Source organism: Sphaerodactylus townsendi, linkage group LG09 (assembly GCF_021028975.2).
Source record: "Sphaerodactylus townsendi isolate TG3544 linkage group LG09, MPM_Stown_v2.3, whole genome shotgun sequence".
NCBI lineage: Eukaryota > Metazoa > Chordata > Lepidosauria > Squamata > Sphaerodactylidae > Sphaerodactylus > Sphaerodactylus townsendi.
In genome coordinates, this window is record NC_059433.1 from 59,152,397 (window position 1) to 59,170,212 (window position 17,816).

General features: G+C 40.1%; 1 long non-coding RNA gene across 1 annotated transcript; it reads right to left on the minus strand.

Moving 5' to 3' along the window:
* Positions 1-269: 269 nt before the first annotated feature.
* LOC125438782 lies at positions 270-10,676 on the minus strand. Its single transcript, XR_007245404.1, has 4 exons — positions 10,501-10,676; positions 9,640-9,715; positions 5,144-5,266; positions 270-2,573 (listed from the first exon to the last, which is right to left on the minus strand). It is a non-coding gene; the product is annotated as an uncharacterized LOC125438782 (long non-coding RNA).
* Between the last annotated feature and the right edge of the window lie 7,140 nt (positions 10,677-17,816).

A 17,816-nucleotide genomic window follows, 5' to 3' on the forward strand; every position in this document is an offset into this window, starting at 1 on the left:
GCAAATTTGTATTCTTTACCTAAGATAGTTGCATTCATTAGTAAGGAGAGTGGGTGTTGTGGGAAAGTTTGGTGGAATAGCAGAAGCACTGCATTAAGTAGGTCCCAGGTTCAATTTTCACCATCTCTGTTTAAAGGTAGCAGGGGTTGAGAAAGATCTTTCGTTGGAGAGCCACTGCCAGTCAAAGTAAACAGTAGGGAACTAAACAGATCAATGGTTTGACTGAAAGCAAAGTAACAAAGGTCAACTGGAGAACCTCATCTGCTGCATATCACTGCACAACTTTATTTCCTGCCTGAAAGCTCCAGGAAAACAAACTGGAAATCAGAAACAGGAAGGTTCACAGGCATATTTGCACCAGAGGTCATCAGTTTTGCAGAGAATCTTCATTTTCTATAAAGGATGTAGAATATGGTATGACAGCATCTCATACTGACATAATTTATTGAACAAACAGATTGCTGGTTCCTGCAATCCAGACTACCAATAGACAGCTGAGAGAGCAATCCTAAACCAGTACATACAGAAGTAAGTTCCACTGAGGTCAATAGGACTCACTCCCTGATAAGCGTGTTTAGGATTGCAGCCTGAAGGACTAGCATTGGTTAATGGTCTGCATGTAAACAATATTTATTTAAATATTTATACTACTTTTCTCCCCAGTGGGGAAGCAAAGCAGTTTACAACATTCTGCCATTTATGCTAAATCTGTGTGGGAGGTTATGAAATTGGCCCTGGGTCACCCACAGAGCTCCCACGACAGAAAGAGGATTTGGATCTAGGCCTCACAGAGCCTCATCTTTTGCTATTTATTATTTTGATCTTAAGCATTATCTCTGACTTTTTCTCCCACAATGGGGACTCAAAAAGGCTTACAATAGTCTAACCTCTCACCTTGCTGAGCATGGTGTAGTGCTAGGAGTGTCAGACTAGGATCTGCGAGATCCAGACTAGGATCTGAATATCCACTCTGACATGCAAGCTCTCTGGAAAATCTTGGGTCAGCACATATTCTCAGCCTAAGCTGAGGGTTGAGGTGGGGATAAAATGGAGAACAGGAAGATGCTGTGAGCCAGTTTGGGTTTCCTGTTGAGGATGTAAAGAAACAAACAAACTTGGAAATTCACTGGATGTGTATCTATGGGCCAAACTACATATTATATTAGAGAATCATGAGCGGATCTTGACTTTTTTTGTTTCTGCTTGAAAGCAACTGAGAGTGCCCCTAATTTGACTGAAGCAGCAGTGCTGAAGGTCTGTTTATATTTCCTTCCTTTATTATCTTCACAATCTATATATTTCTTTCTGAAATGTCTGTTAGCCCCACAGAGGTGGACAATTCAGAAGGAAACTCTCATGTAGGAGTCCCATTGAAATGAAAGCACAGTTCTTAAAAACAAAAGCTTGTTGGGGTTTTGGCTGTGTTCCCTCCCCATTCTCTGTTTGCTAATGCATGCCACTCCAGAAGGACAGAAAAAGCTTATCATTGGCTCATCTTATAGCAATTAAAGAGGAACTATTAAATGGAAGGTGCATCTATGGATGTAAATACAAATGGATAGTTTTCAGTTATTGCCTAGTCCAATACTCCCTGGCAAATTTGCAGGATTAGTCAGGATCTGGCCAGCTTCCACCAGGTACTGAGTGCAACTCTAAAATCAGTGTAGCTACAGCATTCTCAGAATCTCATATCAAGCTATAGGTCTGACCCTATTAATTCCTAAAATGCATAGTTTATAAAGACACTAACCCAAAGTGAACATAAAGATTATTTTGATTAGCAGTGGATGACTTACATGGAGGAAAAAGCATTCAGACCACAATACAGTGTTCACTTCCAGCCATATAAACACGACCAGCTGAACGCTTTCCCCTTCCTGCATAAATTAGAATCATATTATCGATCTCCACTTTAAACTCTATCAAGTCGGCTGAACTTATCCTAAAGATGACAGGTCTGTTTTCTGCATTTGGGTGTCCAAAACACCTGCCAGCTGTTTGTCCGTTGAATTGAGGACATCATGTTTTCAATTTCCTTCAATAAAGCGATGAATCTGGCAATTTGCTGGCCTGCTTCAGCTAAACAGAAAGGACAATTTGAGAAAGATCATAGTTCAGGCTCAGTCAGACGGAAACGATTGAAAACAGAGAACTGGCCGTTACGTTCCCTCTCTCCCTCCCCTCCCCCCCACGCAGCTTGCTGTCGCAGTTTGACTGACAAACTGACTTTTTTTTGAGGTGCTCATGCCCATTTCAGTCAGAGTTTATTGAAGGTGATTTTGATCTTCTCCATGAGGCCACAGCAGTGGCCATGCCATCTGTCACCTTGATTGCATCGTGGATTCTCTGGAGAGAGTGCGATGGCTCCTGATCATTTACAGATTGTGCTGCTCTCGCCTCCATAAGGACCACATGCACAGAGCCAGATGGTGAACATACACGCTTATTATAAGTCTTTATCTCTGTGCAGGAAGGAGAGGCACCATTAGATCTCCCTCAGGAACCCCGCTCCTCTCTACCATCATGCCGCTGTTCAGCAAATACAGTCTTCTTCAGCTGTCATCAACCTACCTCTGAAAATTAAAAAAATAAACAATAATTCCATCAGCTGAAGCAGGAGACAGGCAAGCCGTTCTCTCACAAAGCTGTTCCCCCTCCCCCGCCCAGCTCCCCTCCCTGACTGTCAGCACAAGGTAAAGACACATTTGTTTGCAAATAGATAGCATTAGCAGGGGATTCTGATTAAATATAAAACAAGGTTATCTGGAGGGTTACATGCTCAGTTTATTACATTCTATACAGATCAAGAATCTCCTTCTTTATTTTAAAAACAGCAATTAGAGGAGGGGATTTTTTATTCCAAGCAAAAGACACCCCTCCCCCAAGCATACTTTACAGAAATCACTTATTAGAAAAGTACAGCTCCTGTCCACATGGACCAAGAACCAGTAATGTAAGGCAAAAAAAGAGGAAACTTTGGTCCTGGATTTGCCAATCTGGTTCAACAATGGAACAGAAGTTAGAGTGTTGACTTGGGGAACCTTTACCTCCCCAAGCCTTGCAAATATCTCAGGGGAGCTATAATGAACAGGCCTGTTGCATCTCACCTGCATCAGCAGAAGCCTGCCTTTATTACTTCTTAAAAGGGGAGCAGAAAAAACAGGCAACAGAAAGGCTACTTGTAAAATATACAGATATCTAATCTGCCCTTTTAAGGATTAGACAAACCACCCCCTCTCAAAGTCACAGTCCTTGCATCTATTTATGGAGCAGATCCTTTAAGTTCAATTGAACTACCATTCTGAGAATTATAGGGTTAGATCCAGCAATGCACAAACAGAAATCTAAGCACATTTAGTGCTATTACACTTGCACAAACAATAATGTCAGATATATTACAATACTTGTTAATCTTGATTATTATTTACACAGTGTCTTGCACAAGTGGAAGTTCAAATAAGGGTAATGTAGCATAAGACGCTTTTATGCTTGCACAGAGGCTTTGGTCATGTGGAAATCGTCCATTGCCTCCGACCACGTGTCTGCTATGCTTATTTTCTTGTCAAATCCAACACTGCCGTGCTGATATCATACCATATACAATATTGGGCAACTGTTCCTTTATTCATAAACTGTAGTCCTTAGTTATAAACTTTGTGGTAGAATGTGAAGCACCTCACTGGTATTATATGTTGCAAAAGCCATCGTGGCTGACATACATTTTAATGTAATGGGGTTTTTCTTTCTTTCTTCCTTCCTTCCTTCCTTTTTGCCAAGCTTGGAACCTCTTTCAGAGTGGAAGTTTGGCCTCTTTCCAGTATCAAGCATCTTCGTCAAACACATGGTGATTATTTTTTGCCTGTCATTTCAAAAATATGGATCTTTTGGAATTCAGATTTGAGAGATGAAAGAAATAATGTAGATGTTACTGTACCCATTATTAATGCTATGAATATTCCTAAATATCAGATTCAGAGAAGAGCTGTGTTAAGCTGAGGCAGCAAAAACTAATGGGAATCCTGTGGCACCTTGAAGGCTAACAAAACCTCGTCCCAACATAAGCTTTCGTGGACTTGAGCCCATTTCTTCAGATGCAATGAGTGGGACCTTGCTATGCTGTTATTTTATGTAGCATGAAACAGGACCATGAAATGCCGGATGTACAAGGAGAAATGTAATTATGTAAAATTCAAATCCAATTAAAAATGCATACCGGTACTATCAATGTAATCAGAAACCGAAATACTGAAATTAGGGGGAAATTGTGAAGAGATGGCAGGGTAATTTTGTGGTTTTATTAAAATGTTGAAAGTTTATTTTCATTTATATTTATTTTTGCCTGCCTAAAGAAGCCTACCAGGGAAATTCTACAATCCAACTGTGAGAGATGCCACTATGCTAGAATTTATATGCCCATGCCAGGATTCTGAATGTCCCAGAAATTGGATCTAAGGCAGAGAAGTTAAAAGGTTGGGTAATGGACAATAAATGGATTCTCAATCTTGACAAGATGGAGGGGCTGTAGGTCAATGGCTTGAGGATTGTGGAGTCATCCTGTGGGGGTTGTACTTCCCCCAAAGGAGCAGTTTGTAGCCTGGGGATGCTGCTGGATCCTGGCTTACGTTTGGAATCCCAGGTCTTCTCAGTGGCACATGGCGTCTTTTGTCAACTTTAGGCAATATACCAGCTATGGCTATTCCCTGAAGACAGTGATCTGGTCATAGTAAACCATGCTCTGATCACATCCAGTTCAGATTACTGTGATGTAGTCTGTGTATCTGCCTTTGAAAATTGTCCAAGCTTCACTGGCAGCTAGGATTCAACTGGGACCTTTGAATTCATAAGGAATTTTAATCCTAAGGTTTCTGACAGCCTCTCTTGCCTAGTTCCCCAGAAACAGATACACTCCAACTACCACCTTTAAAATTTTGTCTTTTCTTTTTTGTTCTTCCAGGCTTTATTTTGATGAGATTGTGAGCCTTTTTTTTTTTATGGAAGATTCTCTTTTAAATTGCTTTAGTTTTTCGCCATCCCAGACTGCCAATAGGAATTATAGTTTTGCTGAAGTTAATGCTACCAGAAAACATTCCTGCAAAAGGAAATGTGGTGTCCTCTGGAGTCTAGTGTGTAGGAGTAAGCTTACCTATCCAGATAACACTCAGGAGACTCTGGCAGCTTCAGCAACAGGCCTCTTTATTACTTCATAGGCACTTGGAATTAAAACCTATACTCAAAGAACAAGAACTGAGGCCCCTCCCATAGAGACCTTGATAGGAAAAATGGAAAACAGCTTGTGAGGGCTCATTTAAAGGCATACACACATATGTACATCACAGGAACGTTTCTAAAAGAGTTAAGTACAGCTAGGAAAAATATACATGTTGTCACTCTGCTGAAATGCAAAAATGGTCACTTGGTTTGTTGAAGTACAAGTAAGCCACTTTCAAGAATTCAGGAGTGGGGGGGGGGGAGAGAGAGGGATGAAGAATTCCCAGCTTTAAATATACTTTTTCTGCACTCAGACAATCTATCTGACCCTGATTTTAATGTCAATCTGGGTCAGACTTGGTTAGTATTTGGATGGGAGACTACCAGGGAATACTAGGATTGATGTTCTGTTCCCCAAGGAAACTAAAATCAGGTCCCTTGCACTTGGCCAGTACAGAGTGTAAGACCCATAGACAAATGAGTAACAGTTCAAAAATGGTTTAATAATATTGAAAGTTTAGAATTCTGACTCCTTCCATGAAGTCTAACTAAATAAAGAATATTTGCAATGCTGGAAACGATTGGAGATGGTTTGAACAACTTGCAGACACCAACTTTTCCTCAACTGCTTCTAAGGAAGTCTGCGCTGCTTTGCCACTTCTGAGATCTCCCAGTGTCCTCTATTTGGAGTCTGTTTCCTTGCAATTCTGTCAAAACTTGATTACTCAAATACCATGGATCTTTAACACCTTAAACATCTGAGATATTGCTGTCTCTAGTCTTCCCCAGACACCTGAACTAAACAGACTGTAAAACAGGAACTGCTAACTAATAAGAATGCTATAGTGCTCTTGCCTCTTGAGGGCTTCTTAAAGAGACAGGGGCTTCTTAAAGAGACAGGGTCTAACTAAGGTTCCCTCCCACAGAATACTGTACAAAAAGCAACTAAACTCATTCTAGCTAAGGGTACAACTGAGGTTTAAATAAGGAAAATAGTGAGGGTGTCTCTGGGGGCCTGACAGTTGCTATTCAGAGGAAGGCAATAGCAAATCTCCTCTGTTAGTCTCTTGTCTTGAAAACTCCAGAAGGGGTTGCCAGAAGTCAGTTGCACCCTGATGACACTTCACACATATAAACATTTGTCAATTCTGCACAGCACAAATAAGGCATCCAAAGGACGTTTTTAAAAGAGGCAACTTCTTCTTTTAAATTCCAGACAGCACAAATATGATGTCCTGGGACACCTTTTAAAAAACCACCTCTCATGTTTTTTTCCAGGCAGCACAGGGATCAGAGGGGGAAAGAGGCTTTTTCCAGCCTGACCATTAAGCTCTCTGGTCAGTTTTCTCCTCAGTTCACACTCAACATTTTGGGTGCTGTTGAAGGAATTCTCCCTGCCTCCACTTGCTGAAGGTTACCTCAGAATGTTTGATCTGCAAGCGCCTTTGCAGCCCAAAGAGTAGTTGTATTCAGCTCTTCCCCGCAGCACACAAAATGTCAGGGGCAAGCTGAGGAGGAAACTGACCAGAGATCTTAATGGTCAGGTGGAAAGAAGAAGATGCCTCTTGAGCTCTTGAGCTCTGCACGGCCAGACAAGGGTTAGCTTGTAAATGACTTCTGGAAAAAGTTTAGCATTTTAGCATTTTCAAAAAAAAGAGTTATTGAACTGAAATAAAGGATCCTAAGGATGTCTTGGGGGGAAAGCTGTATGGAATTCTTCTCCAGAATACTGTTTTTGTGTCCCCAGGATGTCTTATTTGTGTTCTACAGAATGGACCAGTGTCACTTTTAGATACTGAAACAATCAGACATCCTAAGTCAATGTATATGGGGTCAGTTCTATTTTCCAATTAAAACAGATATGAATGTGTCAAACATATAGGTGCAATTGGTACTTAACTTTACCTAGTGTAACCTCAGCTTGTGGGTTTTGTGGGGCAGTACTTGGAAGGAGTTGCAAAGAACCAAATTTAAACAACAAAATGGTTTACTTTTCTTTACAATTTACACTTTTAAAACATCAACATTTAACGTTACAGTTCAAGGTCCTGTTCAGGTTGCATTTCAAGTCCTTCTATTTACAGTCTACTGATATTGCCAAGTCCAAATTCTTCTTTGCAAGTTGGCTGGCTCCTGAAGACTCCAAGGGCTTGATGAACAGGTTGCAACATGATGAAGGTCTCCAGGAGAACTCTCACCCATTACAACCACAAAAGAAAACCCTGAAACAATAAACTCCAACATTTACAACATAGCAAAAACAACAACTACCTTCCCAGTAGTTCCCAACAATATTGCAATTACCTTAACAAGGTGTTAAGGGCTTATAGAAATCAAGGTCTGAGTCTGGTACCCTTGTCTTCTCCAAAGAGCTCTCTCCTGCAGCCTCTTGCTGCTCTGAGTCTCCACCCCTTACTGGGTCAACCCATTCTGGGCCAACCCATTCTGGGCATGGGGGTTACACTAGCTAAACTTCATTTTTCAACAGCAGCCTGTATTTGTTGGCTGTGATGCAGCAAAGATCTTAGGTGTATCCTAAATGTTTGTAGTTTGGCAATTCTATGTTTTTTGTGAATGCAAAATCCCTCTTTTCTCTTCCTCCTTCCATCCCCCTCACTCACCACACAGAGTGAAATATGGGCTTGGATCGAACAGACCATTTCGAAGAATGGCAGGATCTTCACCTGCAGAGCATGACTTCCTTTTGCTGCAACCCAAAATGTTTCCCCCTAAATGCTGCAACATAATCAAACTCTCTGAACAGAAAGGCTCTATTTATTTTATTTACATGCTATTTCCTCCTTCACCTTTGCAGAAAAACAAACCAATACTGTTGTAGGATTCTGCAAAAGACATGAAGCAGACTTCGTCATTTCCTTATACAAATACTAACAGCAGAATCTATGGCCATTTCTGCATGGCCCAAAAACAGCGCCCTAGGGACGGTAAAAACACTGCCCTAGGGACGGTAAAAACACCTAGGGACGGTTTCTTCCTGGATCTGGCAACTCTACTCCAACCCCCACTAATAATGAATGTTTTGTGACCTCTTTCACATCAGCTGGTGTGTTCTCAACACACTCTTTCAAGTTAGGCTACCATGTGCCTATCAAGGATCCTCTCTTGTAGCAAGAATTATATACTGTGCTCCAAATCTCTGATTAATCTGATTATGTTAGCGAGTGACTAATCTGGTAAACTCTGCTTGAGTGCAGTTATGCCTGCTGTGTGTCAGATTTGTAGCTGCTAATCAGCTAAGTAAATGTTAAAAGTTAAACAATAAATTATTTCATATTGACTTCTAGATCATGTCTTTGTCTGGTGACCTTTATAGTTAGAAATTGAAATAAGAGCATTAATAAAAATTATAAATTATCTGGGTTAGCAAATCAGCTTTTACAGGCATATCAGTCACCAAGGACCTGTTAGCACTTCTCATTCTTTAACCACTTTAATTATAAATTAATAAATTATGAATTAAGGCTTTGATTCTTTCATTGTGGCAAGTCGCTAGGAAATGTGTTTCTCATTCACTTAGTATCTCCAAAACAAAACAAAAATCCAACCAGTTTCATAATATGGATTTGGATTTGATTTGGCCTTCTGTGACTTTCAGTCAAAGATATCAAACTGTTAATGTCATTTGCATAGTTCTTTTAATTTGCAATCTGCTTTACAATATTTATTGTTTCCAAGCACATTTCAACTTTGTGAGGTAGACACACTGGATTAACCTAGTAGCATAAGCAACATATGCTAGGAACCCCACATTTTCAAGGGCCCCACACTAAATGTTTGCACGTTGTCTAATTAAATTTGCATCTCACCATATTCTCACAATCTGGCAATGCGGTTGTGAATATGTCAGGGGAGCTGCATGCTGCATGGTATTAGTTGTGGGTTCTGTGTGTAGGTAGGCATGTGTTGGTTTCTTGCTATGTTGTGTGCACATGCAAGGTGTCATTTGTGCCATCTGCCATGCTTCCAAGTCACTGCAACATGCACTGTTATGCTGCAGGAGGGTGTGCCTGCACCACTGTGGGAAACCTTTGACAAGGGATGTGTGACTCCAGGACTGGGCTGGGCATGGTCAGATATCAGTGACTATCAATTACAGCCATTTTGTGACTTATGAATGTGATTGTGCAGAGTACGTAATCGTTATGGACATCATGACATTAATAACAGGAAACAAATAATTTTGTTCAAATTTAACTTTATTGAATAAGTTAAATATATGTTTAGACAGATGAGTGTAATATAAAAGTGTGGTGTGAAGTGAGAGAGTGGTATGGATGTGGTTAGTGATGAAAAGATGTGGTGGATGTTTCAACAGTTTGATGAGACATGACTCAGTTCATGATTTTTTCCTCAAAAAATTTGCTCATGCTAAATCTAGAAAATGTAACTTTTAAATTGCAGTTTTCTTACCTTTAATATTTGAAATTGATTCTAACATGTAAGTAGCAGTATTACTGAAATGTTACACATTTGTCATGTTCCCTGGCTGAAAATGAAAAAAAATTGAAATGAAAATGAAAAAGAAAAAGAAAAAAAATTGAATGCAAATAAATAATTTGTATTAATATTTATGTGATTTGATTTTAAATGTAGGATCCCTTTATAATATATACTACAGGCCCTTCACTAGATTAATCTGGCCTTGGAAATAGGTTACTGATAATCTCATTACAAGCAGAAACTTGATCAGTGAGGTGGCGGAGAAAGAATGACTTGGTCAGGTGAACACACACGGTTGTAACAAAAGTTGGCCACATTTGAGCCCAGGTCTGCCATTCCTGCTAAACTACACTTGAACATAATACAAAATCCTAAATTAAATGTATTTTACCAGTGCATCTATTTATTTATTTTGAGTTTTCTTAATTCATATTCTGTGACATGTTCACGTATATGTACAGACATAAAATGTCTAATAACAAAAATATAAACTAACTGACCCTTCAAGCAGTAAAATACCACTGCATAGAGAATAGAATAACATGCCAACTAGGCTTGTCAATTCAGTAAAGCCGAATCAATACAAAAAAAACCCCAAAAAGTTTTTGGGGGCTTTATTCAGTCTTGAATACAAGTCAGGACAAAAAATCCAAGCCAGATACTTACAAAACTCAATATGCCGAATCTCTATCTCCATTCGGCTTATTGGAATTTTGGCCATTTAAAGTTTAAAGGGAGTCTTCCACAGCTTCTAGCCACTTGGAGTCCCTTTTAACCAGCTTAATTTTTTTTCAAAATGGAGAATCCCCCACACACACCTTACTTACTTACTACTGCTTGGTGTTCGTTGCCCTTTCTGTTGGGGTCCAGGGAACTGCTTAAAACCCAGCAATGTTGCTGAAGCTGGATGCAGTCTTCTTCTCTCCTTCCCTGATGACTGTGGCACTTTGCATGCCCTGTGTGTTGGGAGAACTCTCTGGAGATTCATTCCCAGCCAGCTAGGTCCATACAGCATTTGCACCTTAAGTGAAAGGAGAGGGGAGAAAGCTTTCTGTGACCAATGAAGTGTGAGCATATCTGACAACACTGCTCCTTGGCCAATCAAGGAAGGCTTTTATTCCCTAGGATATTTTCAAACTTCTAGATTTTGAGTGCCTCAAACTGTCCCAAACAGTATAAATTACAGTGCTGGTTCCTAGCCAGCCCATTCTGTTCTGGACTGAGGTAAAATGATAGTTCAAGAGATTCATTTGGCTTTTGAACTTGCCCTCTCTCTGTTTTTTTGGAGAACCTGCCTATGTGGGATACCATCAGCCCAGTAGAGGAGACCTGCCTGTAGAAGAAGTTGCTGAAAAGTTTGACTGAGTTTAATTTTTTTAATTGACTTTTTAAAATTTAATTGCCTTTTGTTTTACTTCTAGTTGTGGTGGGTTGGTGGGTCTGAGGGCTAAGGCCTAAAGGTTTAAAGGCCTTGGGCCTAATGCCCATGTGAATATACGAACATAAGAAAGAGCCTGCTGGATCAGACCAGAGTGCATCCCTGTGGTGGCGAACCTTTGGCACTCCAGATGTTATGGACTACAATTCCCATCAGCCCCTGCCAGCATGGTCAATTGGCCATGCTGGCAGGGGCTGATGGGGATTTTAGTCCATAACATCTGGAGTGCCAAAAGTTTGCCACCACATCACTCTGCTACTCGCAGTGGCCCACCAGATGCCTTTGGGAGCTCACATGCAGAATCTGAAAACAATGGCCTTCTGCTGCTGCTGCTGCTGCTGCTGCTGCTGCTCTCGAGCACCTAGTCTGCTAAGGCATTTGCAATCTCAGATCAAGGAGGATTAAGATTGGTAACCATAGATCGACTTCTCCTCCATAAATCTGTCCAAGTCCCTTTTAAAGCTATTCAGGTTAGTGGCCATCACCACCTCCTGTGGCAGCATATTCCAAACACCAATCATGTGTTGCATGAATAAATGTTTCCTTTTATTAGTCCTAATTCTTCCCCCCAGCATTTTCAATGTATGCCCCCTGGTTCTAATATTGTTTAAAGGGAGCCCAGAGACTTTCTTTAAATACACCCTCGGGGGGGGGGGCAGCTTTGATTTAAAGGGAGTCTCTGGGCTCCCTTTAAACAACATGGAAAGTTCTTGTTCTTTTGGCATGGATTGGGGGGAGGATTTAAAGGGCATACCACATCAAGGATTCGGCTGATTTGGCTATACCGATAATTCTACAGCTGAATCAATTCAAATCCGAATTTTTCCAAATTCTATTGGTATTGCTCAAGCTTAGATAGGATCTGCATTATGTGGCCATTTCTTCTCCATTTCTCTGTAAGACTCCCCTCAGTGTATCTTCTTTCTTGTATCATCACTGTTAAACTAGCATAGTACAGCATAGTATTTACAGAGTGATGACAGTATGACTATGTCACTGTGCCATACAGGTTTATGACAGTATGTCTACATCACTGTGCCATCATAATTTCACAGTGCCATACTACAGGAGATTTAATTGTAATCCAATCAATATCCAGGGGACAGGATTGCAATGAGATCATTATTTTGTATAAAATGTTTTCAATGCTAGAAAATTGTTATATTTTATTGGATGGAGGTTGTTATGTTATGAGATACCTGGGGAATCTGGGAGGAATCTGCTTGGGAACCAACCCAAGCAGGGATGCATCTAACTTGGAAAGTCCTTAAATCTCACATTTGTACTTTAAACTTGTATTTGTCAATGTTTGATATATTCTACTTGCATTTTTTCAGATTATTTAAATAGGAACAATTTATGTAATTAGAACTTTGAACATGACACAAACTCTGTGTGGATATTCAGAGTCCTATTATCTTTAACCTCCTCCTCCTTTGTCATTGAACTTTGATCTCAGAACCTCAGCTGGGGATCTTCTGCTGAGTGAAGAGCAGAATTGTTTCTCAGAGCTTGACAGTCAACAAGTAGTTTATTAAGTCTTCTGGACCCTAACTGTATTAGTCTGCAAAACATGTGGACACCGAATTCACATATTTGTGTTTTCTCCATTTTTTATGCAACAGATTCCTCTTTACAACTGAGTCCTTCCTGAAATCTTTTAAGGGAGAAAAAATGGAAAAGGAAGTGCCAGGAGATGCTTTTTCCAGAAGTTGGTACCCACTCCCTATTTCTTATACAATCACCGAAAGCATCTGTGTATGCATATGTAAAGTGCTATCAAATTGCAACCAACTTATGGTGACCCTAGCAAAAGGCGTTCAAGGCATGTGATTAAGTAGAAGTAATTTGCTATTGCATTACTCTGCAGAGCCTTCATTGGTGATCTCCCTTGCAAGTACCAACCCTGATTAGTTTCCAAAATCTGATGAAATAGAGTTACACCAGGCCACCTTCCCTCCCACAATTATCTGTCGTACAGCTGGCAAAATCTGCCAGCCAGATATGCCTTGAGGCCACTCTGCCAATTTCATTGTTGTCCCACCATTCCTTCAAGCAGCTCGGAGCTCTCTTCCTCCATTTTAGTGCCACAATAATCTTACAAGGTAGGCTAAACAGATAAAAAGAAAGTGTATTGCCCAAAATGACCCAATGAACTTTGTGGCTGAGGGAGGTTTAAACTTGGATCTTCCTAGTCCTTGTCCAGTATTCCAATCACTACTTTGCACTACCGTTAATGTATACAAATGGTTCACACATGCATGATTCACACAGAATGAATATGCATATGTGAATTAACTCTTTTCAGATAAGGCTTCTCGGTTCACGCTAACTTCGCCTGTCCCTTCACTGCAATCTAACTCCCATACCCCACTATTCTTTATGAATTTCTGACTTTTTCCATATGAATATCTTCTCCTAGCACAAATTATAAATATTCTTGAAAATACTTGTATCACTGACATGAATGACACTCAAGCGTATGAATGACGCTCAATAAAAGCTCACCGGGGGCCAGAATGGTGTTAATGGGAGTTGTAAGGTGAGAACCGCCCCTTGCTATTTGTCCAGAAGCTGACCCACATTATCAATTCCCCAGCAATTCCCCAGCCAGGAGGAAACATCTGCATTACCTGTTAAACTCCTCTGGAATTACAGATGTATTACCAAGAGTAACAGCAGCTCAAAATACCTGGGTCTCGGACCACACTTAGTTTTAGGATCTGGAGAATCTAGCCAAACCTTTAACCTAGCAAGCTAGTTTTCTTCAGGTAGGAGCAACCATTTTACAGAGAAAAATATTCAAACATTGATCCTTCACCTGAGATATGAAGACATCCCAAGAAGGTTCTACCATGTGACTTTTCTGAATGTGTACATTAGCTCTTAGCTCTTTCAGCATCACTCTGCAATGCAGAATCTGTTTGTTTCAGCAGACATTGCATACTGGTGACCAATGTATTGCCTCAGTAGTCTAAAAGAAGAGTTTTCTAATGTCAGTTGGAAAGGGGCATTTTCCCCTAGTATGGAGCAGAAACCCTAGCGTAAAAGCTGCTTAAAATTTTCTAAATAAGGGGTTGAACAATTTAATCTTGTGTGTGTACAGTGTAACTGAGCATCAGGGTCTCTGTTCACCTAGTTTGATCTTAGTCCCATGAGCCAAAGTCTAGTTGTCAGGGGACTTGTTGTAAGTAATGGTCATTTGTGTTTCATAATTATCTTGAATAAACACAATTAGTTCCACATTCTGCTGTTTTCTTCCTAAGGCATCTGTAAACATTCTGTACTATCCCAGCAAACAGCTTTTGGCAATCATTAAAAAAAATCCAAAGCAAAATTGCTCTCTGTGGATGCTTTTAATTTATTCCAAGGAGCATGCCCAGAGGAGTAATGAGACCTCCTAGAAAAAGAAATAATGATGATGAGGGGTGTTAATCCCCTGCTTTATCAACGCATATAACCCAGCTCAGAGTATCTTGCATCACAATTCTAATGTGGTTAAAAGTCACTGGAAACACAAGCAGATCAAATGGAAATTTGAAACCATAATACAATTGATGAGTGTTTTAGAAAGCTCTGTGCAAGTTTATTTATGTAGCTGCTTTTAAGCCTGCTTTACTCCATGAACTGAGAACTCATGGTAATGTACAATATCAAAAAGACCAACAACAGATGAAAATCATAAATTCTACCAAAAAAAACCCCTACATACAAGTTACTAAAGTACCTGCCCACCACAAACTAATCTGCAGAATGCGAAAGGGGACAGCCTGTAGTAATAGCTCTGGCCTTCTTTAAAACAGTCTCTCCCACAAACAAGGAGGCAGGCACTTCTTTCCTTCCTTTCTTTCCTTCCTTCAGCTACTTTATCTTTCCAGTGCCCAGAGAGAAAAGGTGACAACTCTGCCTTTGACGGAAACACATTCTTTCCCAAACAGGCAGGTAGTTCCTTCCAGCAATCATGGAAGAAAATTGAAATCAGCTCCATAGGACTTCTTAGTAAGTGCGTTAGGTTTCAAACCTTTCACTGAATGTTAGGCTCATTCTGCACATGCAGAATAATGCACTTTCAAACTACTTTCAGTACTCTTTGAAGCTATGCGGAATAGCAAAATCCACTTGCAAACAGTTGTGAAAGTGGTTTGAAAACGCATTATCTTGCGTGTGCAGGAGGGGCCTATGTGTGCCACTGAAAGTGTTTTTTATTCTTTTCCTCTCACAGTTGGTGTGTCAGAAGCAGAAAGGCAGATCAAAATGTATTGGAATCCATCGATTGGGATGCAGGATGGAGGAAGTACAATCACATTTGAATTTTTTTGCACTTTTCAATGCCAACATGAGTTCAGTCTTCATGTTGTAGTCAGTAGCTGTGGCTTGTGGAAACATGGTCACTGTGGAAAGCCAGGCAATCACATCCCATAGAACTTGTGAATTTATGCAAGTTTATAACAGTGTCGATAGTGGAACAATGAAGCAAACATGAGGCTTGGAGCATGGAACAGTTGCCAGGAACTGGATATCAGGAACAATATGAGATGATACGTTTAGGAGCAGAAATGAACACCCAACTGATGACAAAAAGTTAAGTCATGATAAAGGGACTACAGACAAAGATCTCCTTAAATGTTTTATGAAATATGTTCCACAATAGATAATATTTTCCAATGGTACATATACAAGCCTTCTGAAGTTGCAGCAAATCAATTAAATAAGACAGAAATAAAGACACCAGCCAAATTTAAAAAATGGACTTAAGTAGACTAATATAATTGCGGAAAATAATGTATCTTTTATTCAAAAGAGAAGAAAAGTTATGACAACTTTTGTCCTACAGTTGGATTATCACATCTGAAAGCAAACTTTTGAAGGCACACTCCAGAACACTGCCAAGTTAACAAGCTGTTCTGTGCTGCAAGGGACATATTTATGGACATACTTTCAACAAGACGTACCTAGTGAGACCAAGCTGTGCTGTACTAAAGAGCAGAAAGTATTAGAGAAATAGATTTTTTTTTACATAAATGATTTCACACATGGAAATTATTAAATTCAGATAAAATATACAAAAACCACTAAGTTAAAAAAAACAGATATGTCATAAGTTGGCCCATATAGTAGCTGAAGCCAAGAAATTTAAAATTAAGAATATTAATGGATTATTACCCCACGCTGTGATAAGAGACACTCCAAGTCAATTAAAGATATTCTTGACTCCAAATTATTTCATGGGGGTTCAGTTATATCTCTGAATTTTAAATGAAATATTTTAAAGTGTGATTTGTCAATATCCTGCGGTTTTTTCAAGTAAGTCTATGTTTAAGGGGCCACCTACAAGGACCACAATGTGCATGTACATGCTAACACAGAGAATAAGGGAAGGGGCAAGGGGTGATCAATTCTATAGACATTCCTTGAATGTTTCTTAATTTTATGATGACCTTGCTATTATATATACAGTTGTTAGTGTATTTTTGGGTGATTGGCTGTCCACTTCCTTTTTTCATCCAATTTATGACACTCCAGCAGCTGAAAGATAACAGGACAATATGCATCAAAGTTATAATTCTACACTCCAGAATAATCATTCACCAATGAAATATCTGCTTCATATTTGGGGGATAAAGAAGATGAAGGTGGTTGCATTCTAGTTCTTCTGTGAATCAGTGTACCGCTAATGGGGACATGGGGTATCCCATATCCCCGGACACATGCCATTTGATCATGTGGGGGGGCACCGGGTGCCAGCAGGGTTCTTGCGGGACCTGGCCAGTGTTAGATTTCGTTTAGAGTCATGGATATGCCCAGTAGTGTGTGTGACTGCAGTTTATAGAAAGTTCTCCAGAGACATAAATGTAAAAGGTAAAACTTACATTTATTCAATCATCTTCAGTTCACAACTTTGTTCCAAGAAAAGGTAGATAGAAAGAACCCTATCTAAAGATTACTTTCCCTATGACAAGTGGGCACAACTAACGCGCCATCACGTGTGTGGAAGTGAGAGGATGCTGCAGTGGCAAAGGCCCCACTGAGCAGGCTGCCATTGACCATGCGCTCGGTTCAAAGGCTAGAGCAGAAGTGAAGCTAGCATGGGGAAGAAAGGAAGTTAGGCGGGCTGGCCCTCCGCCCAGACAAGGAGGGAAACAAGAGAGGCAACATCAAGAAAGCTGAGTGAGATACAGCACCCCCCAGTGTCCAGGCATGCAGAAGTCGCTATTCCAACACTCCCTCGACACTGCATTACGCTTTCCAGGTGCATACAATGTGTTCAGTTTGTCACGCAGGCTTTGAACTTGTCTCTTGGCAGTGGTTTGGTCAAGATGTTCGCCAGTCAATATATCAGTAGGACAGTAGTGAAGTTTCACAGTTCCTTCTGCCTGTAAGCAAGAGTCTTTACATATTGATCCTTAATTCCAATGTGTTTAGTAATGCGGTACTATTCTTTTCTGAAAGAGAAAGAGCCACAACTCTGGTTATCTTCTAGCATTTGTACAGGTAAAGGTCTAATAATACCAAAATCTTCAACAACACTAAAAGCCATTGTAATTTCACTTTTCCTGTTCATACTAATTCTGGATTCAGTAGATGAGTGAGCAACAACACTTTGTTTAACGGCTTCTGCCCAACTTTACAGCACTTCCCATAGAAAACACATAGCCACTGGTAGATCTTAGATCTGTTCTTTCTCCAGCCCAATCTGCATCAGCATATC